Source organism: Protopterus annectens, chromosome 7.part0 (genome assembly GCF_019279795.1).
Source record: "Protopterus annectens isolate FY-2018-M chromosome 7.part0, PAN1.0, whole genome shotgun sequence".
Classification (NCBI taxonomy): domain Eukaryota; kingdom Metazoa; phylum Chordata; order Ceratodontiformes; family Protopteridae; genus Protopterus; species Protopterus annectens.
In genome coordinates, this window is record NC_056739.1 from 1,222,438,297 (window position 1) to 1,222,454,228 (window position 15,932).

Genomic DNA, 15,932 nt, shown 5'->3' on the forward strand with positions numbered 1-15,932 from the left:
AGCTTAGCTTAGCTCAGCATATTCAAAACCATCCAATCATGGCAAAGGGCAGAAAATTGGCCATATTTAAATCCACAGGTGGGAATACAACTCATAACTGGTTGCAGCTTCCCACTGTAGGCAGGATGGCAGGAGTTGGAGAGGGATTGCACTTCCGGGTGCAGAGCTGCGGCATACAGGAGTGGAAGGTCATGGTAGGACTCCTAGTAAAAAACCATGAGAGACTGCTGCAGAGTCAGTACCAGGGCTCCCAATATAAAGCGGAAGCCAGGGACCATGTCGCCCATGATCTCACCAGTGCCACTGGTATCCCTCGGACTGGTGAGCAGGTCAGGCACAACTATGCTGACTTGAAGGGGAGAAAGATGGAGGTCTTCGACGAGTGGTTCCAAGAAGCAAGGAAGAGGGGTGATGTTCCAGCAGTGTGTAAGTAGTCATACCATTATTGTTTACTAAAGTCCGGCATGTGTATGTAATGGCTAGGTATGCCTAAATATGTCTCTATTTCCTTTACAGCTGCAGCTGAGCAGGCTGTGAATCAGGAAGCTCATGCTAGCAGGCTGCAAAGGCTGCATCACGAGGCTGGTGAGTAACAATCCTGCTTGTAGTAGTCATACCAAATAAATATAAATTAGTAGAAATTCATCTGGCAGTATAAAATTGTTGTATGGGTTGTACTGAATAAACCAGACAATATGACAGTAATAGTCCCATACAGGTCATATTTAAATAAAGCTGTAACTGCCTGGCAATAAAGCTCTAAATCCTGGACTGGTTGTGTTTACTCTGGTATCGTATGGCATTTATTGTTGCATTCTCTGAAAAGTAATGTATTAACCACTGTTACCCACACTGTGCTACATAAAAAATGTCTAGGAATGACTGTATAAGACTGTTGCAAGTACAAGATCACATTGTACAACCAAGAGGGACTTAGACAGAAAACACTGAAGAGATAGACAGCAATATCCAAATAGCACACTCTACTGTGACTTAAATTGTTGTATTTTTGCAGACACAGGCATGGTTCAAATCCTGGGAGTGGTAGTAAGCTGTATGCATAATCATGCCTCTCAGCTGAACAGATTTTTCAGAATGTCCATATAATTAGCTCATATGTTCTGCCTGTTCCTTTGTCCCCCTGGCAAATCAATAGGATGATCTCAGAATTGTAGTCACAAAATAATGACATACATTTGATTTTCAGCATCAAAACCTTCAGAAAATGTATATTAAAACAAATCCTGTCACTCATGCAACTCTTCAAGTTTGACGGCAATATTCAAAACATGTCCCTATTTGTACCCCCATGTTGTCAAGCTTTGTCCAGAGTGTGTGCATTAAGAGATTGAGAGGTATGTGCATAATATTAACTGGAATCTGAGAATATGTGTAGAAATAGTCAGGTAGTGTTAACAAGCATTCCCTCCACAGGTCTGTTAGATAAGAAAACTGTGCCTGCCAATAAAGATTTAAATATTTAAATCCTGGACTGGTAGTGTTTATCTAGTATAGTATGGCCTGACATGCAGCATTCAGTAACATCTGATATCAGAAAAGTACTGTTGTGTCAACCACTGTTTCTCACACTGTGCTACATAAAAATATGTATAGGAATGTATGTGTAAGACTGTTGTAATTACAAGGTCAGATTATACAACCAAGAGAGACTTAGATAGAAAACATAGAAGAGATAAACAGCAATATCCAAATACCACACTCTTCTGTAACGTAACTTGTTGTATTATTAGCAGACACAGCCATGGTTTGAATCCTGGGAGTGGTAGTAAGCTGTAAGCATAATCATACCTCTCAACTGTACAGATTTTTCAGAATACCCAGATAATTGGCTCATATTTTCTGCCTGTTCCTCTGTTCCCCTGAAAAATTAGTGGGATGATCTCAGAATTGTTGTCACAAAATAATGAAATACGTGTGATTATCCGACCTCAAAACCTTCAGAAAATGTATATTAAAACAAATCCTGTCCCTCATGCAACTCTCCAAGCTTATGACAGCACTATTCAAAACATGTCCCTATTTGTACCCCTATGCTGTCAAGATTTGTCCAGAGTGTGTGCATTAAGAGATTGAGAGGTATGTGCATAATATTAGTTTTGAATCTGGGAATATTTGTAGAAACAGTCAGGTAGTGTTAACAAACATTCTCTCCACAGGTCTACCAGATAAGAGATGTAAGAATTTAGCTATAAGACAGTTGAAGTATACACTGTGTACAAACATACCACTGCCCAAATCAAGGCCATAGGGTATTGTAATAATACTTGTACCTTAATAATTAGAACAATGCTCAAAGTTGTGAGTACTACAAGGATATACAAGTTGTTAATTGACTTCTCCCCTCCACACCATATCTGCAACAATAATCTAAATGCACAAATCAATGGGTATGTTTACACCAAACCTACTATTGGGACATGTATCCTATCGTTCAATAAATATTGAAATGTGTTTCTATTAATGTTCCATGTTGAAATACTATCATTGGTGGCCTGTTGCTATCATTGTAACCTGCATGCCATTGTAATGGTCACTGTGGTTCCATATATGCATGTGTTCTGTTTGCTATGCAACTGTTCCAAATCTGGTGTTTTGGGTTAATGGGAATATATATGCATACTGTTATAACTAATCTTGGATTGTGTTGACTATTACTAACCCACATATGTTTTAAAACTGCAACACCATACCACATATGGGAAGGCCTGTCCCAGTGGACCCGCCTCTCCCACCTCATCTGGCCATGGCACCGGGCCCCAGCATGCCTGGGACCCACCCGGGGACCTCCTCGTCTGCTGTCCTGCATCACCTTTGGTTGGAATCAACTCAATGGATGGGGCTCATCCCCCCCTGGGAGCGGGCACAGACAGGATCCTGTCACCCAAAGTCAGGTCTGGGGATTGGTGTGTAACAAGCTCCGAAGGGAATTTGGAGATCTGCTGTGTCAGCTTCAGGGCCATATGGTGCATTTAGAGGGCCAGCCTGCCCCTCCTGCTCAGCCCCCAGCACAGCCATCTTCGGGGTCATGAAGGTGCAGTGGTGACTGTCCATGGGTGGGGACCTCAGTCCCACTGTTTCCATTTGGGGGCTCATGAGCTTCCGATTTCCAAACACCCCTCCCGATCCAAGGTGTTTACCCCCCACATGTCATATATCACTTCTTTATACTGTCTTGTCTGTCTTTCTACTCAACATACCTCCCAAAATATACCTACTATCCTTCCCCAACATCCCACTCTCACCTTAAAAAAAGGGGCAATCTGTTCCCCCCAAAAAATTTCAGCCCATACATAGCTGTCTATTTTGCACATGTGTCCACTAGACACATGTAATCTGGTCTAACTGACTTCACAACACATTATTGTTGTCCTCACCCCTCTCTCAGGGGTTTGAATGTCCAAATCTACCTCCAAATTCAGTACATATGCACAGTTGATGTAGGAGAAATGGACAGCTATAGACCTTCCCTACACCCGTCCTGCATATCCCTAGCTACTTTCCCTATTGTTTTTCCCTCTGCGTGCCCCCTTTTCCACCACTTTCCTATCATCCCTTTTTTTCCTTTTAAAGAAATTAGTGCGGGGTAAGTGGGAGTAAGCACTTTTAAGCAGTAGTAAGTGGGTTTAAGCCTGTTTGTGCGGTGGCAAGCAATGGCTACAGAGATTAAGCATTGTCAGGCTGTCTGTAAGTATATTTAACCGGACGTTATCTTTGCTTACCATCACGCAAACCCATACAAACCCAATTACAACTCCTTAAAAGTGCCTTAATCACTCTGTAGCCAACAGCCCTTGCTGTGCCCAGCAATAACATAATCAGCTCTTGCAAGTCTCGACCCCAGGACCCTGCACACCAAAGCCACAGTGATTTACCACTAAGACGTTTGAGCTGTACATAAATGTGATGTTTTCTCAAACATATCATGCAGCACAGTCATTCAACAGTAAGGAAAATGTATTTATATATATAGATGCATGTATGTATATGTGGATTCACTTTGGAATCTCAAAATAATGAAATGTCAAATTTCAGTATCTTGAGACCAAAGTGTCAAATCTGCAGATGTGCGAAACTGCAGAATATCAAAGCTGGAAATGTCGAACCCGCGGTACTGATGGCACATTAGGTGAGTGTTCTTTTTAAGGGTTTTGGGAAGGTTTTATGTGTTTGTGAGTGTGTCGGGGAGTGTTAGGTGTGGGTTAGGGTGTGTAGGTGAGAGTGTTAGTGTGTCAGTGTTGAGAGTGGTGGTGTTTGTATTTGTGTGATGCGTGTTTCTTGCGAGGGGTGTGTGGAATGTATGTTGGTGGGTTTTGTGTGTGTTGGTGTTTAGTGCGACCTCAGAGTTAGTATATATAAGTAAGGGGTGTGTGGGGGTGCAGCTCCCCCACATGGGGGGTGCAGGGGGCTTGTCCCCTGCATATAGTAAGGGTAGGTGTATGTGTTTGTTTGGATGTGTGTGTGTGTGTGTCTGTGTGTGTGTGTGTGTGTGTGTGTGTGTGTGTGTTGTATTTCTTTTTTGAAAATGTCAGAAGGCATGTGTATTTGTATTTGTATGTGTTGTGTAGTGTGTGCTGTGTATGCTCGAGATTTTGTGTTTCGCAGTTTTGTGGTTTCGGTAATATGGATTTTCGGCGTCATGGTCTCGAGATACTGAAATTCGATATTTCAGTATTTCGAGATTATGAAGTGAATCCGTATATAAATATATATATATATAAATTTATATATATATATATATATATATATATATATATATATATATATATATATATATATATATATATATATATATATATATATATATATATATACATATATATGTATGTGTGTGTGTGTGTGTGTGTGTGTCTATTGCATTTGCACATTGGATCCACACTCTCCCTGCAAAACATCTGACCAAAGGCACTGTTAATGGAGGTAAAGGGGCCCAAAATAGGGAGCTCTTATAATTATTGCCATTATCCCCTCCTCCACAGCTGAACAGATCTGCCTTGCAACACAATAACCAGTACATGCAAGTCTTAAACCCAGAACCCTGCACAACATAGCCACAACAAGATAACAGTAAGCCATCTCAGCTGTAAGATGTCAGGATGATATCTCTAACATATCATGCAGAACAGTCAGTCTACCATAGGGAATGTACAATGCGGAAGCAGTAAACATTCCAGTGATGCATATATGCACACACACACATATATACGTATACATATATATATATATATATCTATCTATATATATATATATATATATATATATATATATATATATATATATATATATATACACACATACATACACATATAAATATATAACTACTTATACATATGTATAAAAAAGAGTATATATAGAGGGTGCACAGCATATCAAACACCCATTATTCCTACAGTTGCCACCTTTTAAAATGGCCAGTGTTTGATTCTTTCCTACAAATGAGAATTATTGCATGAAATATATACCCACACACAATGCACAGGACATGACACCACGAACCAGTTTGCATACATAGAAATGTTTATTTGTGTACTGTTTCAGTTGTTTATGCCATTTATTATACCAGTTAGGTGTTTGAAATATATAATAACTGATTAATGCAACTCTCAAACCAAAACATATGATATAGTAATCTGAAAAAAATAACATACTTTGCTGTCCAGGCTAAGGCCTTCAAGTAGTACAACGGTAAAAAAAAAAAACACTTGCCTTGAAGATAAGAACCAATCAACACTTAATTATAGATGTAGTTCAGCAGCCTCCAATTACACTCTGTACTCAACCCCCAGGGGGAAAAGTATTAGTTGTCACGATGTAAATGTATCTATTACATAACACTGCTTAACTTAAAACTTCACTATCACACTGACAAGCAGAACTGTGTGTAAGACAGTAAGCTTTAGCCCACCACTGTTTCCATGGTGAAACTTATGAAAATGTACAGCCATATACCTTAATGTTTCTTACTACTGATATCCTTCACATGTTGTAACAGCCTAGATTAAAAACATTTAATACCCCTCCCCCATAAAAATGTCTTACAAGGGCATATAACAGTGTTCTCCATACACTGACCTCCAGACTATACAAGATCACATACGTTTTGTCCAGCTGTAGCCCTCATATATATGGACCCTACCCCACATTTTGTGTGGGAGTCCACAACATACTGGAATGATAACAGGAATGCCAACACTATATAATGACAGGCCATTACCTAGCAACCTCTTACTGCATGACATCTGGCAAAGTCTGGTATATAGGTGGAGGACAGAGGCTGGAACACAGGGCCATATTTGAAATATTGCTGTTATACACTGAGAAAGTTCTGGTGTTACAGGATTGGTTGCAACATACTCTTACTCAGGAATATGAAGTCAGAAACACAAATGGATGTTGCCATGTACTGATGGCAATCAACAGAGAGAATGCCTCTGATATGTCAGAGACAAGACCTGTGTGGTGAACACACAAAACATAACAGCCAATCCTCTGGCCATCATGTGGATGGGCCCTCAGTTGAGAGCTATGCAGACAGACTGCATTCCATGCAAAACTAGCATGTACACACAAACTCTGTAAAACTAGCAGTATTCAATGCATATAACAGCAATACTCACACACTCTCCATAGGTCTGGAACCTGGAGAACACAAATTGCCATCACCTGATCATGAGCATCACCTACAAAAGCCATGCTGCAAACTATTCAAATCAACTCGATCTATGTAGTGAAGAGAGAGAGAGAAAGAGAGAGAGAGATACAGAGAGAAAGAGAGAGAGAAATGAAAAAAATAAATAATACTAAAAAAATACTACAAAGAAAAAAAAAAACAAGGAAGATATCCAAGTAGTACACAGAAGAGAGCACAATAATAAAACAGGTATGTGAAACATGTCAGCGTGTAATTGAATGTAGTACTTGGTCTGTAATAATGGGATACATGATGTTGAAAGATGTATATGTGCCATCAAGACTTGCTGTAATGATGTCCTGCTGAACAACTGCTATGGACATAGCATCTGGCCCTGTGGGCAGTGGGCCATATCTGTCAACTGTGCAGATCTGCACAGAATGATAAGATTTAAGCCATCATAGTGTTTGTTCTGTTCCTCCAAACATGTATATTAGTCTGGCAAATAGCTGAAGGTGGAAGTAATGAAGTCATGATAGACACATGAGTTTCAGACCCCACTACCTTCAGAACAGTCGTAATGTCAAATGTATCATGCATAAACTTCATAGGTTTATAATAGGCATATCTATGATCTGTCCTTATATATATCCCCCCAATGGTAGGCTGTGTCCACATTTGACGCTCTGTTTCATAGCAAGGCAGAACAGTGCAGCTGTGGAGGAAGGAGGTTCAGAGTGTGGATCAGATGTCTGAATGCACTCCATACACACACACACACATATATATATATATATATATATATATATATATATATATATATATATATATATATATATGTATGTCCACATATATATATATATATATATATATATATATATATATATATATATATATATATATATACAGACACACACACACACACACACACACACACACACACACACACACACACACACACACACATATATATTCCGCAGTGGTGGTGCTGCGGTAGTGTTATCGCCTCACAGTAAGACGCTGTCCGGTTCGATTCTCAGTTAGAGTGTCTTCTGCGTGGAGACATGCGTGAATGGGCGTACCTTCGTTGAAGGTTGTGCGTCAGGCCTGGCAAGCCAGTACGTAAAAATCAACTGCCAATCATTAGCGGCCCGGAGTCCTGCTGTGGTGACCCCTAACCGGGAAAACAAAATATATATATATAATATATAAAATGTATATATTATATATATATATATATATATATGTATATATATATATATATATATATATATATATGTATATATATATATATATATATATATATATATAAATACATTTTCCCTAATGTTGAATGACTGTGCTGCATGATATGTTTGAGAAAACATCACACATATCTGCAGCTCAAATGACTTAGTGTTAAATTGCTGTGGATAAGGTGTGCAGGGTCCTGGGTTAGACACTTGCAAGGGCTGATAATTTATTTGCTTGCGAGAACAAGAGCTGTTGGATACAGAGTTATTAAGGTACCTGTAAGCAGTTGTAAGCGGGTGTGAAATGTACAGTTATGTATGGTGTGAAATTCATACTGGGAACAGATTGTCCTTTTTTTATTAAGGTGAGAGTGGGATGTTGGGGAAGGACAGTAGGTATATTTGTGGGGGTAGGTTGGGATGGAAGACAGACAAGACAGGCAAGACAGCATACAGGGGAAGTATATGACACATGTGGGGGTGAACACCTTGGATGGGGAGGGGTGTTTGGAAATGGAAACCCATGAGCCCCCAAATGGAAACAGTGGGACTGAGGTCCCCACCCATGGGCAGTCACCACTGCACCTTCACAGCCCTGAAAGTGGCTGTGCTGGGGTCTGAGCAGGAGGGGCAGGCTGACCCTCTAATTGCATCATGAGGGAATCACGCTGGTGTAGCAGATCTTCCAATTCTCTGCGGAGCTCCCTATGCACAAGTCCCTGGACCTGATTTCAGGTGACAGGATCCTGTCTGCGGGCGCTCCCAGTGGGGGGGTCAAGCACCATCCCCTGAGGTGGTTCCACCTGAAGATAGTGCAGGACCAGCAGATGAGGAGGTCCCAGGGTGGGTTTCAGATGTGCTGTGGCCTGGTGCCATGGCCAGATCAGGTAGGAAAGGTGAGTCTGCTGGAACAGCCTTCCCAAACATGCTATTGTGTTGCAGTTTTAGAACATATGTGGTTAGTAATAGTCAACACAATCCAGGATTAGTTATAACAGCATGCATAGATATTCCCATTAACCCAAAACACCAGGTTTGAAGCAGTTGCATAGCAAACAGAATACATGCATATATGGAACCACAGTGGCCATTACAATGGCATGCAGGTTACATTGTTAGCAACAGGGCACCAATGATAGTGTTTCAACATGGAACATGAATAGAAACACATTTCAATATTTGTTGTACAATAGGATATATGTCCCAACAGGGGTCTATATTAGAACACCGAAAATTTGAAATGTTGGGTGTTCTAATATTGACCCATTTTCAGTGAACGCTGAAAATATTGAAGCAACAGGAAAGCGAATTCCTTCCTAGGGAAAGAATTCGGTTGTCAGTTTCTGTTGCTTCGGTATTTTCAGTGCCCTGGTGGAAAGTTACAGGTTGGGTTCAGGTAAGTGTGCGATTGGGTGGACGTGTGGGTTAGGGCGGGTTAGGTGAGTTAGGGTTAGGGTGCGGGTGAGGTGACTGTGCAATAGTGACGGACCTTAGGGTTAGGGTTTGGGTTAAGGTAAGTGGATAGTTAGTGGTGTTTGTATAGTTTAGTGTAGGGTTAGGTGTTAGAGTTTAGGTGTATGTGTGTGGATTGCTGTTTGTTTGTGTGCTTGTGTTGTGTGTATGTGTTCTGGAACAGCAAATTTTTTCCCTAGGAAAAAATTTGCTGTTCTGAATGTTCGATGTTTTTTCTTTTCGATTGCTAGGGTTCAATATTAGAACACTCGATGTTCTGAATGTTCGGTGTTCTAATATAGACCCTCCCAACAGTAGGTTTGGTGTAAACATACCCATTGATTTGTGTGTTCAGATTATTACTGCAGATATGTTGGGGGGAGAGATGTCAATTAACAACTATTATATCCTTGCAGTATGAGGTCCTCAGAACTTTTTTTCCTGTTTATGTCGTCCAGGCACCATGTCCCTGGAGCATCTCCCTGCTTATACTCCACAGGAGAATGAAATAATAATCAACTACCTCATACATCACCATGAACCCTCTTTGGGCGTATGGCCCATGATCTGCAGGAGAGGACTGCCCTGTGGAATGAGCTAGTCCACAGGGTAAATGATGTCGGCCTGAATAACTGCAGTTATGAGCAGGTGCAACATCGTTGCACTAATCTCATCCATCACGCCTGTCAGCATGCTGCTGCAGTTAGGAGGGACCAGCTAGCCACAGGTAGGGGTCATGCCATCCAGCCCCCACTGACACATGCTGAGGAGCTCCTCACCAGCCTTGGGGAACCCGCCCACCAGCCAAGCCAGGAATGTGATGATAGCATAGTGGAGGTGGGTGCTATCCACACAATGGACAAGGAGTATGTAGGTAAGACCCTAGGGCACATTAGTAGACCGCTGTTGCTTATCCATCTTCATCTGTAAAGTATCTTCATGCATATGTCAGATAACATAGTCTGTTGCTGCAGTGTAGTAATGAACAGATGTGCATAATCTCTAGTGTTGTGGGTTTGTACTGTTGATGTACTGAAATGCTGCTCCCACCCTGTACCAATGCCACAGCTGTGGCTACTGACATTACATCCCTCACACAACTATGTAGGTCCCTCTGGTATACCTCTGGGGCAATAGCTTGTAGCTGGTGAGTATGGAGTTTTTTTATTCAGGTTTTCCAATACACTGGTCATGTTATGGCCATGGTATTTGCCATGCACACATTTAACACACCTACCCATAATGCATGCTGTACATGTTCATGTATTGTTGCTGTTAACTGTACTGCATCACAGTGGTCACCATGGTGGCATATCTGAAGGGTATGTAAGAGTCCTGCAGTATACCTAACAACCTGTCAGTGCAAGATGTGTGGACAGAGATGAACATAATGGTGGGAAAAAATGGCCCACAGTAGGAACATGTCTGAACCATTACCCTTATACAGTGGCTACAACAGTGTATACACAACTATTACAATGGCAACTGTTACAGATCTACACAACGGCATATCACAATACCACATTCCACACCTTTTACAACCTGTAATATGATCCTAACATGAGCAATGAATGTGTAATATGGAATTCTATGTTAGGACAACAAATATGGGGAATACATACCTTAAGAAACACTGGAAGCATATGTGTGCACACATTCCAAATAACATATTGTGAAAGCAGCTTTTGAGGTACTGACAGCATTCACTCTTCTTGAGTACGCACCTTCCATCAAGTACAGGGCCTCAATGTCACACCAAGTAATGGTCTGCTGTCCAAGAAGTATGTCCATGACATTTGCCCACTCACCTGCAACAGAGTCAGCCTGGCTTGCACACATCTTACAAACCATGGAATGGATCCCATATCCAAAAGGTAGCACTCAGGAGTGGGAGACGTAGCCTTACCTCACCATTGCATACACCATGGCAAACAGTGCAGACAGTCATGTATGTGACTATGAAGTATAGGACAACATTAATGTAGAAAATAAACAGATGCCCAGCCAAGACAGATGACAACACATGTTGCAAACTGGTCACAGAGGCTACTCAGAAACATGCAGCAACACTGCGGGACTTGCAGGAATGTCTAGCAAGTACTGCCTGTGCAGTAACTGTGTCGACAATTGCCTGGACTCTGCATAAGAGTGGCCTATGGGTTAGGGTAATCAGATGGAAGAGTTGTTCCACAGGAAACATCATCCAGGGCTCTTTACAGGTAGCATACGCATAACATCAAGTCTTCCAAAGGCATGTGTTGCAATGTGTAATGGTGTACCGAGGCCAAGGCTGAAACCTACAGACAGTATTAATAAAGCTACAGCTGCTGCACAAGCAACACCTCACTGCACTTCAGGCATACCATCCCCATCTGTACCGTGCTGGTGCCAGTGTACACATTTAGGTTTGCTGTTCATTATCAGGAACTAGGCCGGTAGACATGGTGTTTTGAATTTGGAACACTGCAAAATGACACTCATGTGTGGCCCATAGTTGTCAAGCATCTGCAAAAAGGCTGAGGATGGGGAGGGGTGTCATTCTGAAACACAACAGTGAACTGAAGCATACATCCAAAGCTCGCCAGGAATGGCTGTATCTGAACACAGTCAAGGTCATGAATTGTGCTAGACATAACCCTGACTCCACAGCAATAGTGAAGGCACTATGTGACCTCCAAGGGCTGTGCACATGAGCTGACCTTGCAATCCGGCAGAGTTGAGGGACATTTGTAGAGCGGAGTGACCAAATAATGGCAAGTGATGATGGGCCATGCTAGTATATCCCTTCCAGGAATAGTGATTGCTGTAGTTAACTAAACAGGTGCTGCAGCAAACGATCATGTTAAGGGTGTGCACACTTATGCAACCCACATATTGTATGCATCTCTGTACAGCTAACACATTTGTTTGATACTGCATTTGATTGCACAGGTCATATGTCACATATCAGGTATGTGTAATGTTAACATATGCAGTATTTTGTCCCCACTGCATATCAGGGAAGAGGCTGGTATGTCAATAAGGGTTTGTAAACTCCTCATAGCCACAGTAAGCTTTGAAGGTTGTCAGTGTAATTGGATTTTATTGCTCATACATGAACTGCTGATGACAAGATCTGCAAATCAGAGGTCAGGCATTCACTATTAACATATGTCCTCATATCATCCCAGGTATGTGTCAGACAAGCACATAGGAGCTGTGAGCAACACAGCAAACATAACTACTGCACATATACACATTCAGCAATGGTGTGTACACTCATGAGGTATGGTGCACAGTACATGCCAGGGTGCTGAACAGGTGCACAGCAATACTGTGTATATGGGTGCAGTGTGTTCCAGGGGAAGGGACATCACCTACTAACACAACTCATGCATCACAGAAATGTATAATGTTGGTAACAGGGATTGAGTATAGATGCAGTGCATGCTGTTGAGTGCCATATGCCATGCATGTTGACTGTTGGGTAATAAGAGGTCTGTGTAATATATTTGTGCCACCTCATCTGTAAGTTTGAGTGTGTGTGTGTGTGTGTGTGTGTGTGTGTGTGTGTGTGTGTGTGTGTGGGTGTGTGTGTGTAAGTGTGTGTAGAGGTAAGCAATGACGTACCAGTCTTAAATTACATTTTTTGTTTTCCCCTCACATGTGGCGAGGTGGGCAAGGTCCCTCCTGCAGGCAAACTGATGTTAGTGTCCATACAGACTCTGACAATGATGATAGGTATGGTGAGGCACAGGCAGGGTTATCAGGGGCTGAAGATGTGCCATCGGTTGACATCCCACTGTTATCCACCCCACCCCCACACACAGTCACATTGCCTATACATACCCCATCACCAGCGGCCATAGATGAGGGACAGCTGGCAGGTGGTGGCATGGGACAGGACAGTGTGGGGACTATGGCAAGTGTGTCTGTACACAGCAGCCATAGCCAGATGACCGGCAAGGTACCACACAGGCAGATGTACAGGGGTGCTCTTAGGAGGGCTGCTGGCCATCATGCTCCTGGCAGAAGTGCCACAGCAGGTGTCACCAGACGCATGTTTCAGGCCATCATGGAGGCACAGGCATGTATGGAACATTATACCAGATAGTCTAAGGCTCCAGAGGGCTACTCATTCTGCTGTACTTGGCAACATCCGTGATCTTGCAGGTGCCCACTGTTATTTTGCAGAGGTCCTGGATAGATGGTTGGGTGAGATGGTGGGATTCCTCGACCGTGCATTGTCTGTGTTAGAGCATATGGTGGGAGTAGGACAACAGCCACGTGGATGTAGGGCAGCAACACCAACAGGTGGAGGCCTACGTGGACCTGCAACATGTGACAGCCACTCCTGTAGTGGCAGTACCAGCACCAGCACTGCAGGGGGGTGCTATACATACCACAACACAGCAGGCCATGCCACGGGGTCCTGGCCATTCCCAACAGGGACCCAGATCCAGTGGACATTTGTCATCATCAGGGGAGAGTACCATATCTGGGCTTGTACGTGGTAGTGCACGTGGAACCCCTGGCAGGAACAGTTATCGTGTCCATGGCCGGAGATGGTGAACTGCACACCCTGCCATGTATGGCCTGCAGCTGTCCAACAAACCCCTGTATAGGGCAGCCACATGGCAGAACTGTGTGCATACATGCACAAGCACACACACACACACACACACACACACACACACACACACACACACACACACACAGACATCACCAACACAGCTAGGGCACCACCATACCTACACACAGCACATCTGCGCAGCTCAATTGATAACAAACCCCCCAACACACACATGATGTCAACCAAACAGCTCATCCTAGGTCTCTGGCAAACCCACAACACACCCTGTGCCTATGATGATACCTGTGCCACATCCCTGTCATCCATACCATCGATGCAGGGACAGGCTAATATGGTTCTGAAGCACAGGGTGAATGTACTAAGGTTTAGCAATGTAATGCTGTGTAATGTTTTCAGCTGGAAAGTTTAATGCTTACATGTCAGGATGTGTAGCTGTCCAGCCATGATGCATTATAGCTGTTATTAAGAATGACTGACTGCGTCTCCATAATATATTCAGTTTGTGTTTTAGATGTCTATGTGTCAGCAGGATGTTGGTCTGCTGTTGTTTCCTACAAGGGGTATGGCACTGTGGTGACAAAGTGACTGTGCCATATCCTGGGTACAGATGAACACAAGTAACAGGTCTGTATAACAGTTGCTGTATGTGCCACATGGCTGATAGGTCTGAGGGGTGTATACAGGTGAGTGCATGGTGGCTGTCTGCAGCCCTTCTACAGTGGACAATGGTAAGTGTACTGGGTGGCACACACCACATGTTTGTGTATAACACACACACACACAGACTTTGGTGTTGATGCAATACAAAGAGAATACTGTACACATGGATATATGTAATTTTGCAGTGAACCCATTTTAGCCTACGTAATTCCAGCAAGACAAAATAGGCAAAACATCACATCAGTAAATAATCAGTCTGCTAGTTTAATGTCATTGACGATGGTACTGTCAGGGTATATGTCCTCTTCCCCAATGTAGTGCAATTCTGGAGTTGGTAAACATAGGTGTGCTGGTGTGGGTGGCACAGCCCTCCACTTTGGATGGTGTGGGGTGGCGTATAATCCCACATAGTGTGATTGACAACTACTTAATCTGTTAACATAAACTGTACAGTTTACAGCAGACTAAGTGGGGGGAAACACACAACAATAACCCCAATAAGGGTGGCTGCGCCCACAACATCCACACCCAATTATATATACCAACTGCAGTATCGCTGTACAGCTGTACAATGGGGAACAGGGCATTTACAAATGTACTACTAGTTTTGATGGAATGAATTTCCATAAGATGATTCCTTTGAAATGTTAGCATTTGCCAGTCACTTCTCGGACAGAATACCTTCTGGGACATGTGTTTTCTGCAAACTGAAGTAGATCCATTCACATACACACACACTTACTTGGCAACACTGAGAGCAGAACCCCTACCTAGGTACTTATTGCTACTTACGTGTTTGGCCTTAATTGCACACACCACACAGCTTTTAGGATGAGGTGTGTCCCAAGTTTCTTGTTTAAGTGAAGAACATCTCCAGGCCTTGTACAGTATGGTAATGGGGGATGTACTGGGTGTTAATGAACAATACATAGTGTGACATACTGTCATATACACATTAACAAACACATAACAGTCACAGACACATCTCAGAGACCTGGGTTTATCAGTGCTAACTATCTTGTCAATGAGTCCATTCTGTTACACATAATTTGCACATAGCATATGCATAATTGGGCTGGATAGTGTAATCAGTTACCTGTATGGTTGATGGTGACAGTGGTCCTCATACAGTGAACCTTGGGACATGTACTGGGGGTACCATGGTGTAAAGACAGTATACCCAGCACCCACACCCCACATTGTATATTTTACTCACTGAAACCCATGATAATACTCTGACATACCCACAATCACACATTGACCAGGACTGCAATACAACCCCTTGTCTATCTCATCAGTGCTACTAAAGGGATATGCATTTATTGCACATGCCACAGGGATAGTAGGGTGATGGTTTGTCATGGCT

General features: G+C 42.6%; 1 protein-coding gene across 3 annotated transcripts in view; it reads right to left on the reverse strand.

Moving 5' to 3' along the window:
- The window catches only part of LOC122806985 (gonadotropin-releasing hormone II receptor-like), a 360,507-nt gene that overhangs the window by 219,760 nt on the left and 124,815 nt on the right, over window positions 1-15,932 (reverse strand). The gene's annotated exons all lie outside the window — the stretch shown is intronic.